Source organism: Pinus tabuliformis, chromosome 5_1 (genome assembly GCF_031772625.1).
Source record: "Pinus tabuliformis cultivar Carrire ecotype Pingquan chromosome 5_1, CPIR1, whole genome shotgun sequence".
Taxonomy (NCBI): Eukaryota; Viridiplantae; Streptophyta; class Pinopsida; order Pinales; family Pinaceae; genus Pinus; species Pinus tabuliformis.
Window position 1 is genome coordinate 293,713,433 of NC_142305.1, and position 17,549 is coordinate 293,730,981.

Sequence of the window (17,549 nt, forward strand, 5' to 3'; positions counted from 1 at the left end):
ATATGGTGGCAATGGCTCTCTGATCCCACTAAGCCATGGGCAGCAATATGGACAGCGAAATATGCTAACCACAGACCATCAGAGGAGCTCATAAGATTCATTCCGCATGACAAAGGTTCACTAATATGGAACGCCGCGAAACAACATTATCTGCTGATCCAACAACATAGTTTTTGGGAAATAAAAAATGGCAGCACTGCCAGATTCTGGACGGATGCATGGAATCAACTTCCAAAGCTTAGCAGCCTCCTCAGTCAGCCTCCTTGTCAAGACTGGGAAGAGCAGCAAAAGGCAACTGTCAAGCAACAATGGAATCCGGAAACAGAACAGGGATACAGACAATGGAAGCGGACTGACAGGTTGATCAGGAACGCAGATGACCAGATTAAGGAGAACTTGGAAAGGGAGTTACTAAATCACCGCATCAGACTTTCAGAAGGCAGAGACATATTAAGATGGGGATACACCCCCAGAGGCACGTTCACCACCAAAGAGGCCTACAACATTGTGAGCAAAGCTACAACGCCTCTGGATCCGATCTGGGACAGAATATGGACACAGGGTACTTGGCCCAAAGTCTCTCTCTTTCTCTAGCTAGTTGGGCACAGGAAAATACTTACATGGGACAATCTCAGGAAAAAAAAACTATCATGGGCCCTCTAGGTGTCCCAATTGTAATTCTCAGGAGGAAACACTACAACATCTCCTGGACTCTTGTGCTCTTGCCAATCAAATGTGGGAGAAAGCCAACTTCCAATGCCAAAAAAGATGCAGAGGATCCGAAGATATCATCCATTCCATTCGTCATTGGCCTCAGCATCCATATAAAAGCAAGCTCCTAAACCACCTATTCCAGCCTCCTTCTATGGACAACTTGGAAGGAACGGAACAAATGCATATTCAAAGATCAAAGCACTCCTTCAGAAATCCTTTGGAGCAACTTCTGCATCAATCTTAAAGAAACCCTGGCGCTCCAAATTTGGACCCCGGAGGATTTCCCCTCCAATGCAAAAGAGAAAGCCATATGGGAAAACTGGAACATTCAACTCCCACAAAGTACTCACAATCTCAGGCAGCCAGAAGGCAAGGGCAAAAATAAGCACCCATGGACCCCCCCTCCAAAGCACACTTTCAAACTCAACTTTGACGGGGCTTCAAAGGGCAACCCTGGGAAGGCTGGATTCGGAGGTATTTTCAGAGATCATCAGGGCTTGCCCCTCCTAATATACTATGGAAACATTGGTTGGGACACCAACAACTCGGCTGAACTGGAGGGACTCTGGCAAGGCCTCCTCCTATCTCAACGACATGGCTTTCAACCACTGGAAATCGAAGGTGACTCCCTATTACTCATCACCATGGTCAATCAACTTCTCAACGGGGCTCATGCGCAGAAAATAGCCAACAGCTGGAGACTCGAAGACAGATTGAATGCAATCGAACAACTGCTCCACACTCATCGGGCCCTCACCTGCAACCATGTGAAATGGGAAGGCAACAAGGTCGCTGATCTTTTAGCCAACCTGGGGGTGGAAAATGGATATACTCTGATCACTGGAACTCTGGACATAATCCAAAATCATGATCAAAAACAGGAATGCAAAACTCTGGTCCAACAGGATGCAGATACCCTGGATGCGGGTGCTTAGACAACTAACATCCTGAATGGGACAGAGGTGGTGCCAGGAGGCACGACACCTGCCCACACGGTACAGCAAAATCAACAGGCAAATAAATGAAGGGTCTGGGAATATGGTATATGCAGAGTTCACTTGCTCGCTGTTCATCGGCTCTGTTCCACCATCCCTGTCCGGCACCATGGTTCATGTGCTCGCACGCGCTGGCTTGCTTCAAACCTTGGCTACATTTACTGTGGCAATTAATTTGGATGATTCTCGAGACCTGAAGGAGATTGAGGTTTTAAAGCTCAATTACGAGCTGGCGAGGGTGCAAATCCTGGTGACTTAGTCGCAAAATTCTCTAAAAAATGGTTGGAGCTCTGATTTTGGCATAGTTTATGCTAGTCTCGTCCTCCCTGATGAATATGGTGGCATAAACGGAGAGGCGACTCTGTTTCCAAGCTCTGGTCGCACGGCAGAGTTGCCTCCGTCCTCATTTTGGTTTATTTCTCGGGCACCAGGCCTGCGAATTGTAGTGTTCCTGTTATCCGCTAGCCTGGTCCTTGTGGTCACGTGCTCCGCTGGCTCAATCTTCATCGCCACACCGCCTCGCTCTCTTACCACTGCTTTGGTCGTCCCGATGCCTCGTCGTCGCCATCGTATGAGGTCTCATCGGGGTCAGCTCAGGAGGGTGCCTTCCAGCCCATCCACTGCGTCGACCTCCCCTTCTAGCGACTTCTCTGTTGGGCATTACCCGAGCACGCGAAGCGGAAGAGGGCGTCCCACATATGGCTTGGCGATCTTCACCTTCTGCAGCACGCTGAATCGACCAAGAATCACGGCGCATATTTCAGTGGTTTTCCAGGAAGAAGCCCAAGAGGGCGAACCGAGTGCTCCTCAGGAAGGCCCGGGACCTGTTTCTGTTCCGACATCGAATATCCAGTTGGAGATTGGCAGAGAGCCTTTGCAGGTTCCTGAGGCACCAGCAAGCAACGCTCCGAACGTCCGAATGACCCTGGTCCATCCAACACAGCAGCGGCTCTTGAAGGAAACATTTATGATACAGGTTGGTGCTGGATTATTGAAGAACCTCCTGATGTTTAGCTTGTTTTTTCATGTCATGACAGTTCGACAGGCAGCCCATACTATTGGGCATGTTTTTGTTCAGATGGTGAATTGGAATTTCAGCTCTTTTTTGTAAACCCAGAAAAAGGTTCAAGACTGAGCTCCCTGTATTGGAGCAGTCACATTCCATGTATATCTTGACACCTTTGCCTCTCTGCAAGGCAATGTATCAGACTTCGATCTCGCTGTAATTTTATCTCCTTTTATTAATAGACTAATCATACATAGAAAAAAAAAAACTTAATTCTTACATTAAATAAATTTCCATATATCCATATCAACTTACAAAGAGAACCTGGTTACTTATAATCACCGTATCAAAGTTTTATGTACAATAACAATGAATTGCATGACTTTGATCTTGGTTTGCCAACTGAGAGGATTAAGAAATGGCATGTGTGTGTCTATATATATATCAAAACATAGTACATGCATCATATACTATAGTCATTTTCTCATCTCCATGTATTATGATTTTTGTTACATATTTTTTTTGCATTCACTCTGGAGTTGCTTGGATTCATTCAATGACATGCCCACCAAAAGAAACTTACCAAACATTTTTACGTGCAGTGAAATCCTTAAGCAAAGCAGATCTTCTATAAACACTGATAAACCTGATGTCCATGCACGCTTGATGAGATATTACAATGATGTACCACAGTGGTGGTTTCTTATCCTACTGGCAGGAAGCATGGCTCTGTCACTTATTCTTTCAATTATATGGAAGGATGATATTCAGCTTCCATGGTGGGGCATGCTACTGGCATGTGGGCTTGCATGCATATTAAGTCTTCCCATTGGAGTGATTTAGGAAACTACAAATCAGGTCCAAAACTTTCCCATCCTTTCTTGTTAAGCAGTAAAATTTCTTATATTCATTCTGCTTAATGCCAGAGTAATGAGCAAGAGATGTCTCTGTGTACGATGCTGCCATGGTACCTGTTTTATATTCTGATTAATTTAAACATGCTTGTATGGATATCATCATTGATTAACCCTTTCTTTTGGAATATGCATCTTATATTTCATCTCTAAAATATAAAAACCTCCGATAATGGGCTCTTGGGCAATTTATGCTCGAGAGTTTTGGGTTTGGAATTTATATCCATCGATAATCTACTATCGACATGACGAGGTGTGGTATTGTCTGACTCTGAAACCACAACTTAAAGAAAGGAACAGGCGCTTCGACTTGTTGTCCCAAAGGTGGTGGATTCTACACAAAAAAAACCAGATCTGGAGCTCCCAAAGTCCTTGTTCCACATAAGAAAACTTAAAAAAAGAAATAGGCTCTTGATTTTGTTATTTTTCCCAAAAATTTAAACGCCTGCAAAATAAATGTCCACTAAGCACGGATTTAAAAGGGTAGAGACCATCAACAACATATTGAAAACCCTACTGACAACATAAGAAACCTTAAAAGCAAAAGGATTTAACTCACAAACATCATCAATCACAAATACAACCCAAAACTCTACTTGATGTCATGCAATGGGGGGCATGAGCAATATGGTTATGGGAACCTGCACGAGAAACAATGCTTTGTTACACAACCAACACCAAGGCTCCTCCATGATTTTAAAAGTTAACAGCTCTCAAGCTTCCCTTTCATGGGTTTTTTCTCTCTGCATTACTTCATTAGATGCCCCTGAATCTTCACCAGGAACCTCCTTGGAGCGATTGTAATGAACCCAAGCCGACCTTCGAGTTACACCTATAACTACCTTCAGCGTAATACCTATGTTGTGATCCGAAGGGGGAAAATACTTTAATCGTCTAACATACAATATCAATGACAATTAAAATTACAGTGTCACTCAAGAGGGTTGATTTCAGAGAAAAACACCTTACAATGTAACAAAATTTGTTGAATGCTTTTTATCCAATTTCTTATATATTAAAAAACATTAATGGTGAAAGAGTTGGTCAACCCTTTCATTCTAAGTAGTTAAATGATCTTAAATAAAGTATTATTCTAGAAAACGAATATCGAAATATAGCAGATACATCAATATCATATATTCCTTGATATTCTTATAAAGGGCGAAAAATAGGGATTTAGATAATCGATTCTAACATTTTTACATAAAATTTAAAGTAGTGTTAATATAAATTAAAAATATTGATTTTTTATATGATTTCTAAGTTAACAATAAATTTAAAATATTTACACAAAATATAAAATAAATTATAATACTTAATAATTGTTTAGTAAAATATTTACGCAATATAAAATAAATTATAATATTTAATAATTAAGAGATGAAATGGTATTTTGGTTTAAATTAAATGGTATAATTGAGTATGCTTATGATTTCTTATAGTTTAAATAATGTATAAATGAATTTAATATTACAATTTAACTTTATACTTTTTAAAAAAAATTATCAAATTTTGAACAAAACCGAGAAAATGTGTTAAAAAAAGCTTATTTAATTTTTTGAAAATATTTTAATATTTTGTTAAATTATGAAAATAAAAGTTGAAATATTTTATTTCTATAAATAAAAGAAAGTCCAAAAAAAATTATTATATATATATATATATGATGGTGGTGGTGGTGGTGGTGGTTAACATCTACTGAGACCAAACTTTGGTCTATCGGACCTAAAGAAAAGAAACAAATGATTTAGTTTGATCTAAGATTTATTCCTATGCTCAAAAAGCTTGGACAGAAGCCTCCCGAGCTCACTATAATTTTGACATTGTAAAAAGCTAGGAAGGTCAGTATTGTGACAAAGATTATGAAACTGAGATCTAATGTGGTTATACGCGGGGCACTCTAAGAGGAAGTGGTTTTCATCCTCGATGTTCCTATTCTCACAGTGATGGCAGATCCTTTCCATCCATGGTGTTTTAGGAACTGCCCAATGACCTGTTTCACTATGGAGCTCATGAGAGTTTGCTCTAATCTTCGCTATATTAATTTTCTTCTCTGAGCTAGTTAAAACAGAGAGATACTTTTGATCTTCTAGGGTGGGGTTGATGACCTTCTTATAATAACTTAATTTTCTTTTAGCTGCTAAATCTTTCTCACACCACATTTTTTCTTTGAACTTAGAAGTAACAATATTTTTAATGTTATTAATGTTTTGTAATGCATCATTCTCGTTGATCTCCCAAAGGTTTAACCAGGCCCTCGTGTCTTTATACCACCCCTGCTTGAGCCTTAGGTGGTTTTGACTGGAATTTAAAGCTAGCTTAGGAAGTCTATGATCTCCTATGTTATTGAGTTTGTGCTTGTACAACAGAAGCCTAGTCATAGCTAGGCTCTCGATAGGGGAAAGACCTACTTCTATAAGGAGAATAGGATAGGGTGTATTGCTTTTAATTTTCAGGTTATATGTTATAAAATGCTTCTGGATTTGCTCAATCTTTCTCCAGGATTCTCTAGAGATGCTGCAACCCCAGACCTCACATCCATATAAGATAACAGGAGTGACTAAAGTTTCAAAGAGGAACTTCTTTTTATCCCACATTACGAGGTTTGCCATTTTACAATTATTTTCAAGACCAAAATAAGCTTTCCACCCCCCATTAATCCTTTTCTCAATGCTATAGTTCCAGTTGAGCTTGTGATGAATATCAATTCCTAGGTACTTGTAAGAATACACTTCCTCCAAGTTATTATTGTCATACATAAAATTAGCGTAAGTGTCCTTCTTGGATTTGATAATCATAACTTTTGTTTTGTCAGTGTTAATAGTCATACCCATGGTAGAGCATAAATCCTTAAGAAGCCTAAGTTGCTTATTAAGATCAGATGGGAACCTTGCGAGAAGAACAATATCGTCAGCATAGAGAAGAAGGATGATGACTATCCCAGCTAAGATCGTGCCAGCACAACCTGCTTCCTCTAAATAACCTTCAAGCTTGTCGATGTAAATGCCAAATAGGGTAGGGGAGAGGGGGCAACCTTGTTTAACTCCAATATTACATTTAATATCTTTCGACCACCCCTCATTGCTTTTTAGCTTGGCAATTACATTCTCGTATAATCTTATAGCGGCAACTCTCAACTCGAAAGGAACCTTTAGCTCTTCTAATCTATTCCAAAGGTTGTTTCTAGGAACCGTATCAAAAGCCTTTCTAAAGTCCACAAAGCAACAAAAGAGATTGGATTTATCATTACGACATTCCTCCACAATGATCCTAAGCGTAACGAGGTGGTCTGTTGTTGAGTGATGCCTTCTAAAACCCGCTTGGCCTTTAGCCTGCTTACCTTCACTTTCAAGCCATATGCTCAACTTCTTTTCCAAAATAATACCATATAGCTTGGCTAAGAGAGGGCTCATCATAATGGTCCGATATATATATATATATATATATATATATATATATATATATATATATATATATATATATATATATATTCATATCTATATCTATATCTATATATATATATATATTATTAAGATACTTTTGCTAAATCACATTTATAAATTTCAATTATTTTTTTATTACACTTGCCAAAAAATAAGTTATATTGTAATTAGTTTGTAAAACAAAATCACGATTATAACTAGCCTAGGCCACACCAACCCTTAACATGGTTGATTTTTTACGCACAAGCTTTTGAACCGATAACATTTTCATTATTGAGTGCCTTAACAGAACACCCTGTCACTATCTATTCTATACATGTGAGCATGTAAGTGACCATTTTAATTAATTGAATGTTCTGTGCTTTTTTAGTATAACAACTCTACATTATACTATTCTATAATTATTCTCAAAAGAATTATATTACTATCAAATACTTTTTGCATAAAAAACAGGTATTAAGGAATAACTCTGCATATTACATTTGCTATATTTTAAATATTTTTCTTAACTTTTATTATAATTTTTTTTTTATATTTTTCTATTGTATTTTCATTTTTTTTTTTAAATTGAATTTTTTTTATGTATTTTTTTTTAAATATATTTCTATATTTTTTTTAGTTTTAAAAATTTTTAATCAATGAAATTTTGTTTGTAACAATAAGATGGTTTATATTTTTTATTTTCTTATTTTTTCTTATTTTTTAGGTGTGTTTTTATTTTTTAATTTAATTTTTTTCCTTAACTTTTTTTAATTGGTTTAGTTTTTGAGTCAATGTGATTTTGTCTAAAATATTAAAGACCGTTTAGGACTTATTGGAAGTTAAAATAGTTAGAAGTGTTCCTTAGGAGTCTTCTTTTGATTTGGAAAGTTGATTTTATTAATTATCAAAACTATGATAATCTCTAAAAGAATGGGGTTGTTGGCAATTTTAACCTTTAAAATTGATAAAACAATGTTATGAGAATTACCATTTTTATATTACAGAGTTAATTTAGGATAAAGTTTTACTTTTAAAACCATCATATTAGCTTGATTATATTTTTCTATTTTTTGAGTTTTGATTATAGGAATTTGTTATAGGCCAATTTCACAAACATATTTTTGTATTCTCATCAAAATTTGCATTTGTGTTGTTAAGAAAAAGTATTTTGCAATATGTGGTATAAGTGAAGTAATGTAAATAGTATGGGTAGGTAATACACAATTTTTATCTAAAACTCATTTTTAAAAATTAATCTCTAATAATATGTTTAATCAAACTTACTCCAATATAGAAATAACATTTATATTACAATAGAATCTATAATTTGAACTTTACTTTTTAAATATCTAACATTGTATTTATGTATTTATTTGATATACTCTATTATAAACTTTGACCTATGAAATTAATTACTTTTTATATGATCGAAAAAAAATAATAGATAAAATCTATTGCTTTGGTAAATATAAAACACAACATTATTTCATTTAAGAAAAATGTTGTAAGAGTATTGCATTGTTCACAATGTTTTTAAAAGTACATAAAAGACCTCCATTATATAGCAATGGAGGGGGCCTAGTATCGGTTAAAGATAACTATGACAATTGGGCAGATATAAATCCCTATGTGAGCTTACAACTCACTATAGCTAGCTCGTTGTGAAAAGAAGCGTCTGAAAAGGTCAATACTAAGAACCAACCTTAATAAAAAATAGGGAGTAAACATAAAGAAAAAATTGGGAGGTTTAATGCAGTACCCAAGTACAAACTCTCATAAGTGGAGAAAGGAGAAAAACCCAAAGGAATAAAACTCCTCTACAAAAGAGAGAAAGACATCAATGCTAAAATAAGAATGGAGTTGAAATCATAGATCCTACAATGATCGAGTAAATGGAAAGAATAGAGAATCACTCCAGTCATGAAGTATCAAAAGTGGAAGTACCAAAACAGTGAGGATGAGAGCCATGAAACCTTAGTGATATTGGTTGATCTTTGAAGTAAAAGATGTTGCGGAGGCACAAGAAAGGAAAACATTGACAACTGCCTCGTAAATGCTTTGAAGAAACTACGTGCTAGTAAAGAACCATGACAAAGGCTTCAAACAGAAGCAACACATTAAAACAACAAATGAATAATGAGGTCTTTAAGTATGGAAAATTGAGCTCAGACATGATACAACAAAACTTATGAAGATGTATGAAAATTGTCACCCTCACAACAATCAAACATAATAAATGTCAATAATATCCATTATCATGTAACATGCCCCCCTCTAGAAATACAATTTCAGAGGATTGAGAATCAATAGTCTTTATTATTAACAAATCCCCCCTTGAAGGACAACTGAGGGAGAAATGGAAATCAATAACTAAGAAGAGGAAAGTTTTATGACAACACAACTTATATAACACAATGATATGAATTTTGTAGGCATTTGTTCAAATGATGCCATGACCATCCATCGATCCAACCATATTCGATCTTGATGATCTAACGAGTCCATGGTTCATGCTTTCATGTCTCTTCCACAATGATCTAAATGTAGGGCTAATATGTAACCCATAATTTTGATGCCTATGTGATTTTCTCTTATGAGAATGTTGATATGGCTCAATTTTTGGCTCTGTGGACTCAAAACTATGTGTAGAAACATTATCATTAGGAATTCCATTAGCAGCCATGTCGTCAATCTATTGAAACACAATCAACACAAGCATATTCTTCCAATGCCTCAATCAAAATTCATTTTCCAACAAACAAAACCTCTCTAGTCTCAACAGAGATCGATGTAGGGAATGAGGTAGCAACAAGATCATATCCAAGACCCACTCTTAATGTTTGCACTACAGAGTTAATAGGAACAACAACTCCTTATCCATTCTTTCCAATTTATCCTTGAGTTTAAGCCATTTTTCATAGAAATTAGGACCTCATACCAGTAGTATATTTTTTCAAAGCTAGGTGAAAAATATGCACTGTTATGAACATCGATAGGTGAGCATGATAGCTCAACAATAACATTCTCCTTCCAAGAATTCTGAATGAGAATGGCTTCCAATTCAAGGTGTTGATTGCACTCTTGCAAGTTCTGCATTGCCTCATCCTTCTCAATCAACTATTGTGATAAGGCACCATAATCTTGTTTTGATTTTGATATTGATCCAACAATATTTTGTTATTTGCTCGAAGATTTCTTGTTTCTTCACGAAGAAGTTCCAATGAGGCCTTCAAATAGAAAACGTTCTTAATTAATTGATTATTTTTCTCCTCTAGCTTTGTAAATTTTCTTCCTCAAAATTGCATTTTCTAAGTTAGACGAGGACTTAACTTCCTCCTCCAAATCATCAAGGAGGCCAACCTTTTCCTTAAATTCATTTGCAAGAGCTTGGATATACTTTCCCATCATTGAATCTATATTGTCAACCTTCCTAATTTTCTCTAAGATGGTGTTTGGACACCTAATCTGTTAGAGTTAGGGTGGAGGAATTCCAACAATCACAAAATTCCAAGAGACCTCTTAGGAGAATATGTAAACCAAGGGTTAGAATCACATGTAGTAATATATACATCTTGTGAATAGAATTAATCACAAGAGTTTTCATAATTTTTCCTATCAATTTGTGTGTGATTTTAACATGGTACTGGATTAGGTTGGTCAAACGTACCCCTATCACACCCATATTTGTGATTATCAACTCTCTGTCAAGCATATTTGAGCCAGGGTTTACAATCCCAAAATAGCAAAAATAGATGAGGATTCTAAAGAAATGATTGACTCGGTTTATGTGTTCATCCTAAATGTATGTTTCTCTTTTGGCGCAGTATCCTATCCGTGCTCTGTCAGCATCATCGGCCCATTTTTCTACTGATAATTTTTTTTTCTCTCAATTTCCATTGACCATTCCTTTTTATTGTAATTTCTCTGTATGGTGATATTCTCTGCATTCTGGTATCATTTTGGTATCAACCCAATATGCACTGAGTCTATACCCTTGGAAAATAAATTAGACTGGGCCCTTGAGTAATTACGCCTCCATAATGTCTCTCATTGCTTTCTTGTTGTAACTTATTCATGTGCGTGTGCATTCCATTCCAAGCAATTGTGTGCTTGATTATCAAGATTTGCATCATTCTACTTCTACATGTCTCTTTGTGTCTAAGGTTTGTTTCATGTTAAAGATAGATGCAAGTCAACCTCTTTGTGCTAAGAACTTCTTGGCATACCAAAATTTTATGGTCTTTCTCGATCTTGGCACTCTTTCCCCTTTGTTTTGTGTTTCACTGCACTTAATATTCTTTAGTTATGTCCATTCTTCATGATAATCTAGATCAATGTTGTGAGTTCTAAGTGGGAACCCTAATAGTCTTTCATTGGTGCAAGTGAGGGAGGCCTAAACTCTAGTGCCTTCAATGAGAGTTTTCATAAAAGGCACACAACACGGTATATGACAAATGGTGCTTGAATGAATCAAATTATTAGTGAAGTCATATGCATACCTCCCCAAAGTATAAGACACCAAAAGTGTATTCCCACACTCGTCAAAGTTCTACAATCTTGCCCATATTATCAGTGCTCGACCATCACCTTGAAAATAGTAATCTAGATATAAAAAATTATTGACTTGGGTGGATGTATGGTTGAAATGGGTACTCATAAATTCAATCATATATGGAATATTAACATCTTATAGGCATTCTTTTCATCCATAATTAATAACATTATATTTTTTTTAATTATAATTAAATAAGAATGGAAAGAGGAAGCACTCAGGAATATATTATCATGTCTTGATTATTTTGTTTATTGTAGAAAATGCTAGAAATGATGTGAAGGAAATTGATGTTCAATTTTTATATGTGAACCCTCTAGTATACTAGACATTGCTACATCATTTTTACATCCATAAATTGATATTGAAGCAAAACTATTGTACTCTATTATTTGGTGGAGTATAGGAACATGACACATGTTAATGTGTATGATTATCAATCTGGATTGTGAGAAATTGGAGTGCAAGGATAAATAAGTGAATATTACTAGACATGATGTCTGGATAGAGAAGGTTGCTAAGAGGGTGTTTGTTGGAGAATATTCCTGCATCTTACTTTATATGACTGAAGCATTCTTTTGAGTGAGATATCTCACTCTATTTTTCTCCTTTCATTTAATACGATGAAAGAAACCCAACATTTTGAAACTTTATGGGTTTAGACATTTAAATGTTTCCAACATTGTGATTAGGTTGGCCATTTGAAAGATCACTATTTTAATATTCACCCTCATAAGCATTGTGGAAAATACATTGATCATTCAGATATATTCTCTAGAAACAAGACTCCTGCAAGAAAAAGATTCACCTTGGATCAATTTCTTCTTGGCAATGGTATTCAACCACCAAGAAGAAATATTGGTCATACCTTAGAGTTAAATCTCAAGTATTGACACATCTTGTAGTGGATATATCTTCATCTTCTATCTTTGTATTTGACAAGGGGGGGATTTATGATGAACTACTAGATTTGAATATACGTCAAGCAAGCCCGAGCCATAGCCTTAACCAGAGCCAATTTCCAAAGCCTAGAGCCAAAATTAGTCATAGTCATATTTAAAGTTATAACCAAAAATAAATCCATGCTCCATGAGTGTGTTTTTGGTTTGTGGCCATCCCTAAAACACCACTGGTAGACCACTTATGTTTCTGCTACATCAGTTTGGGGTCATCTTTCAATCATCACCAAACAACACTTCCACTTCACATCAGACTTCAGTTTCTAATTAGATTCAAAAATATTCTTGAAATTGCTTCAAGTTTTAGCTCCAAAGTTGGTGGTCATCCTTAAACCACCACCGATGGAAACCTTGAGTTCTTCTACCTCATTTGGTTTGTATTCTTCCTTAAACCACCATATCAGAGATCACATTTAGTCATTGGCTACCACACATTTTTGTATTTCAACTCTCTTATTGGACTCACATAAGCCCCTTTGGATTAAGGGGGGAATGTTGGGCATGTTATATGTTAGGGTTTGTGTGGAGGAATTTCAACGGTCACAAAAGTCCAAGAGACATATTGAATCACAAGATTTATCCTAATTCTTCCTATTAATTTTATGTGTGTTTTAACAACTAGAACAATTTACTACAAATGAATGATCTCATTGCAAAGTTGTTTGGTTTCTTTCTTATCACAAAGTTCTTACAACCTTCTATAAATATTGATAACACCAAGTTGGCAAATGTATTTGTACTGGCCACAAAAAAAATTGCTATAAAACAAGGCTAATGATAACAACAACAACATTACATATCCAACCACTATACAAAGGAGACCAATACCCGTGGGTTTGCATGCCCAACCAACAAGCAACCTTTTCATAGCCGCCAACTATAAAGACATTAAATACATTACACTTTGAACCAAATAAACATGTGATCATTCTTCAATCATTTTGATAGATTTTTTTTTTTTTTTTTTAAATCCTTAAAACCTTACAATTTTAGGAATTATTATTATTATTACTGAAAAAAAAACATTTGAAGTAAAATAAATTTTCATCCTGAATTTTTGGGAAATGTGAATGCCGCATCCACATAAACCTCCAATGTCAACTCTAATAAACAATTAAAATGTATACCATGGTGCTCCAAAAAAATTGACTGGCCACTTATATGAATGATAGCAAAAATTTGTTCTAACAAAACAATGGAGATCCCACAATGAGAGGGAAAATCTTTATATGTCAAGGAGCATTGCTACTTGTACGCAATGAACAGGTCTCCCCCAAAATGTCATCTCTTTTGAGTACGTAGTCAAGAGGCTCGTAAGTTCCCTCGAAACAACAAAGCTGCCCCAATATCTCAACGTGTTCATAATCATGAAGGGTTGACAATAACCTATCCTTTGGCATTCATAGTGAAATTTTTTGCTACAGTTCTCCATGGAAATCATTGAGCCAAATCGATGTATGACTAGTAGAGGGCATACCAAGTGCGCCAGTGATTGGAGCTATGTCTGTATGGTAAGGAACCACTAAGAGTGTAGCCTAATTTTCCACGAGAGGGACTATCCTACAATCGAGCTTGAATAATTGCGTTGGAAGAATGTTGATATTTCTTAACAGAGACTTCCCAAAGATTTGAAATTCTTCATCCAAGCCAAAAACTAATGAGGGAATTCATTATTAATTTGCGAATAGGACTCCAGCCTAACTATTTTCCAACACGGTGTTCATATCCTACAATGTTGAGTTTCGAACTAGCCTATGATGTTATCATTAAGACAACAATAATAACCTCAACCATTGGCGCTAGTAATAGGCTTGAGACTAAGATCTCGACCGTTCCTTTTGGAGTCTAAGGATCAATACAATGTGATAACAAAGGTTCATGCAGGAATGGTGCTTAATGAGCACAGAATAATAAAAAATTATCGTGGTGTTGAAGATCATAGAAATTCAGAAATCCCAATGCAACTAGCAATGTAGGAGTGGATTTATTGAACCAAAATTTGATGAAAAGGTAGAGGAGATGAAACATAAAATTTGCACTTAAAACAATAACACGAGCTGCGACTCTTCAATTGATCACACAAATTTAGCTTTTCACATACAGCTATCCATAGAGTTTCGACTCCTTCCTTTTACATACACTTGATTAGACTTGAATTGACTTGATTACAATGAACCCACATAGGGTATTTATGCTTTTCAGCTAGCGACTCACTCAAAATAACTTCAACATGCAAACACACACTATATTTTTCTTTTCCCAAAATAAGACTAAACTCAAACTCACTCAACTTGACTCAGTTAACTCACACTTTAAATTTGGACTGCACTTAACTCAACTTATCTCTTCATGCATCACTCAAATTGGATCTTACTAAATCTTCATGCGGGAGTAATTACTATTTCCAACACTCCCCCTTAATTATGACCATATGACTCAAAATAACTCAAACATGACTCAACGATAGGCTGACAATATAAATTGCCTCAATCATCAGTCAAACATGCCTACTAATCTAAGTCTTAACCATGCTAAATTGTCTTGTTTCCACTGTTTTTTGCGCTTCATATTCCTAACTTTCTTTCTTCCATATTTCTTTATATTGAAATCTTATCTCTTCTTGACTCCATTACTGAAAATTGTTTCAATGCTTTCATCTTTGTGTTCAGAAACGTCCATCTCTTTCACTTCACTTTTATCATCATGTACTGTTTTTTTTCTTGTACTCTGCACACTCAAGATCAATGTTAGAAATATCTTCTTTATGCTTTACATTGAGAGCTTCCTTTTCTTCATCTTCTTTCTCTACATTCTTTTGATTGCATCATAACTTTCATTTTCTTCCTTTTTACCAATCTTTGTTGCTGCAAACATGTTGTCTTCCACTTTATTTCTAAACACAAGTGGGCTTCTCACCAAATAACAACATATGAATAAGCGCTTTTTGTTGCATCATATGCAACCACTCATCACTATTTAATGGTTCTTCATCAAATTTAACATCAACATAATTTTCATTCACTCTATTGTGGGATATCCAAGCATGCGTTTTCTCATTAACAATTTCAACTTAACCAAATTCATCAGTTTTGGCTAGATTCACCAATTCACATCTCACTTTGCAGTCATCATCCACATGTGTTTTATCACTGTAGGATTCACCATCATCTGCACCTTTCACATTACAAAGGAGTTCTTGAGAATTTATATGCTCTTGCTCTGCTTCAGACATAGAGGCTTCAACTTCCCTCTCTATAATATTTGTTTCATATTCTTCTTCCATATGCATGCCTGCATAATGTGTTTTAGTTTTATAGTCTTCATGACCATCATCCACTTTTGAGTGAGATTCTTCAAGCTCTGTTGTCTTCTTAGATCCCTTCTCATCTACTTTGAGATCTGTGACTGACTTAGCAAATTGTGACACATCTTACTGCTGCATGTCACTCACCCTTGCACCAAATTCTTCTTCCAGGATCTTCCATGCTTCTTCAGAAGTTCTAACTTTTGTTACCTTGCACTAAAACTTCTCACCCAATCTCTGTTTTATAAAATCAAATGCTAAAGCATCACATACTTCATCACATGTGCTATTAGACTAGTACTCAATTAACTCTTTAGCTAGAAGAAAAGTTAGCGTTTTGATAACCCAAAAAACAAATATTTATTAGTAAACATAAGGGGTGGTAGCAGACCCATGCTACACCAATCACCCTTGATCTCTCTTTTGTCTTCTGCTAAACTTTTTAGTTCCTCAGTTGGGGCCTAAAATTTTCTAATTATGACAAGGATCTTTATCTCTTCTTGTTGATTCTTTTTTTGTAATCTGCTTCAGTTAGGCCTTGCGACTTGTGATTTTTTTCTTTCCTCTGTCTTATTGCTACTTTCCTGATTTCATGAGGTTATCTTCCATATTCCCCCCACCAAAGAAATATGATTTTTAATGTGTCCCCATAAAACATAGTATTCACCTAAAAAACTCTGTCATACTTGGAAAAACAAGAAAATTTGGAAATGAAAAGACTTTTCAAATCCCTAAACTCTCTTTTCAATAAAACCACATTGATTTTTAATTCTCCAAAAATAACCACTTTCCAAAGAATACTACTAAACTCTTTAATCGGATCGATGCCAAACCTTTAAAATTTCCTCAAAAAACCCTTGATAAAACTTTTATTTTTGGAAAAACCCTTCTTTTAAAATCTTTATAAACTCCCTTTTAACAAAGCACTTTTATAATAGTTGTAGTATAACTAGACTGCTTTTTTGCCCTAAAAATCATGGAAATTCTGGTAAGATTTTGATAAAATCCGACAGAGATTTTTGTAAATCCACTTTACTGCTGTCAAACTTCAAATTTTTGGGTGTCCCAGAGGTTTTTGATGATGTTTAATCCATTTCCACGATCAAAAACATGATTCAAACACTGCAGGTGCAAGATTTTTGGAAATTTTTTTGTTGAGATTCCGGCCACTTTTGGCCATATGAACAATTCCTCTACCTTGGTAGACACTTCCTTTATAATATACCTTTATAAGACTTAAAAAACAAAAAAAAAAACAAAAACAAAAAAAACTTTTATTATCACTTCATAAATCTTTTGAAATGTTCAAATAACAATACACATATTCTATTTGCCCACGCACTTTGAAACTTTAGCCATGAATTAACTAAATCTCTTCACATTGTCTATGAACTTCTCACTCTTGACATTGTCTGCGGACTACAACAAATAGCTAGCTTTCCATTGGGCATTTTATGGTCCTATGGCAACCCTTCCACCATGCCCACCCAATCTGGATACGTTGCCACGATTTGACAGTAGGAGGGGCCTGCAATGCCAACTTTGGTGGTTGCTTGGTTGCTTGGGCCTTCTAACATTGTTTATGGAAGATGGATATACCATGCCCACAATGCATCGGAACCACCCCATATCAGCATGCGGTCTTTACGTTCAGTGAGTTATGTTTTAAATTTAATCAAA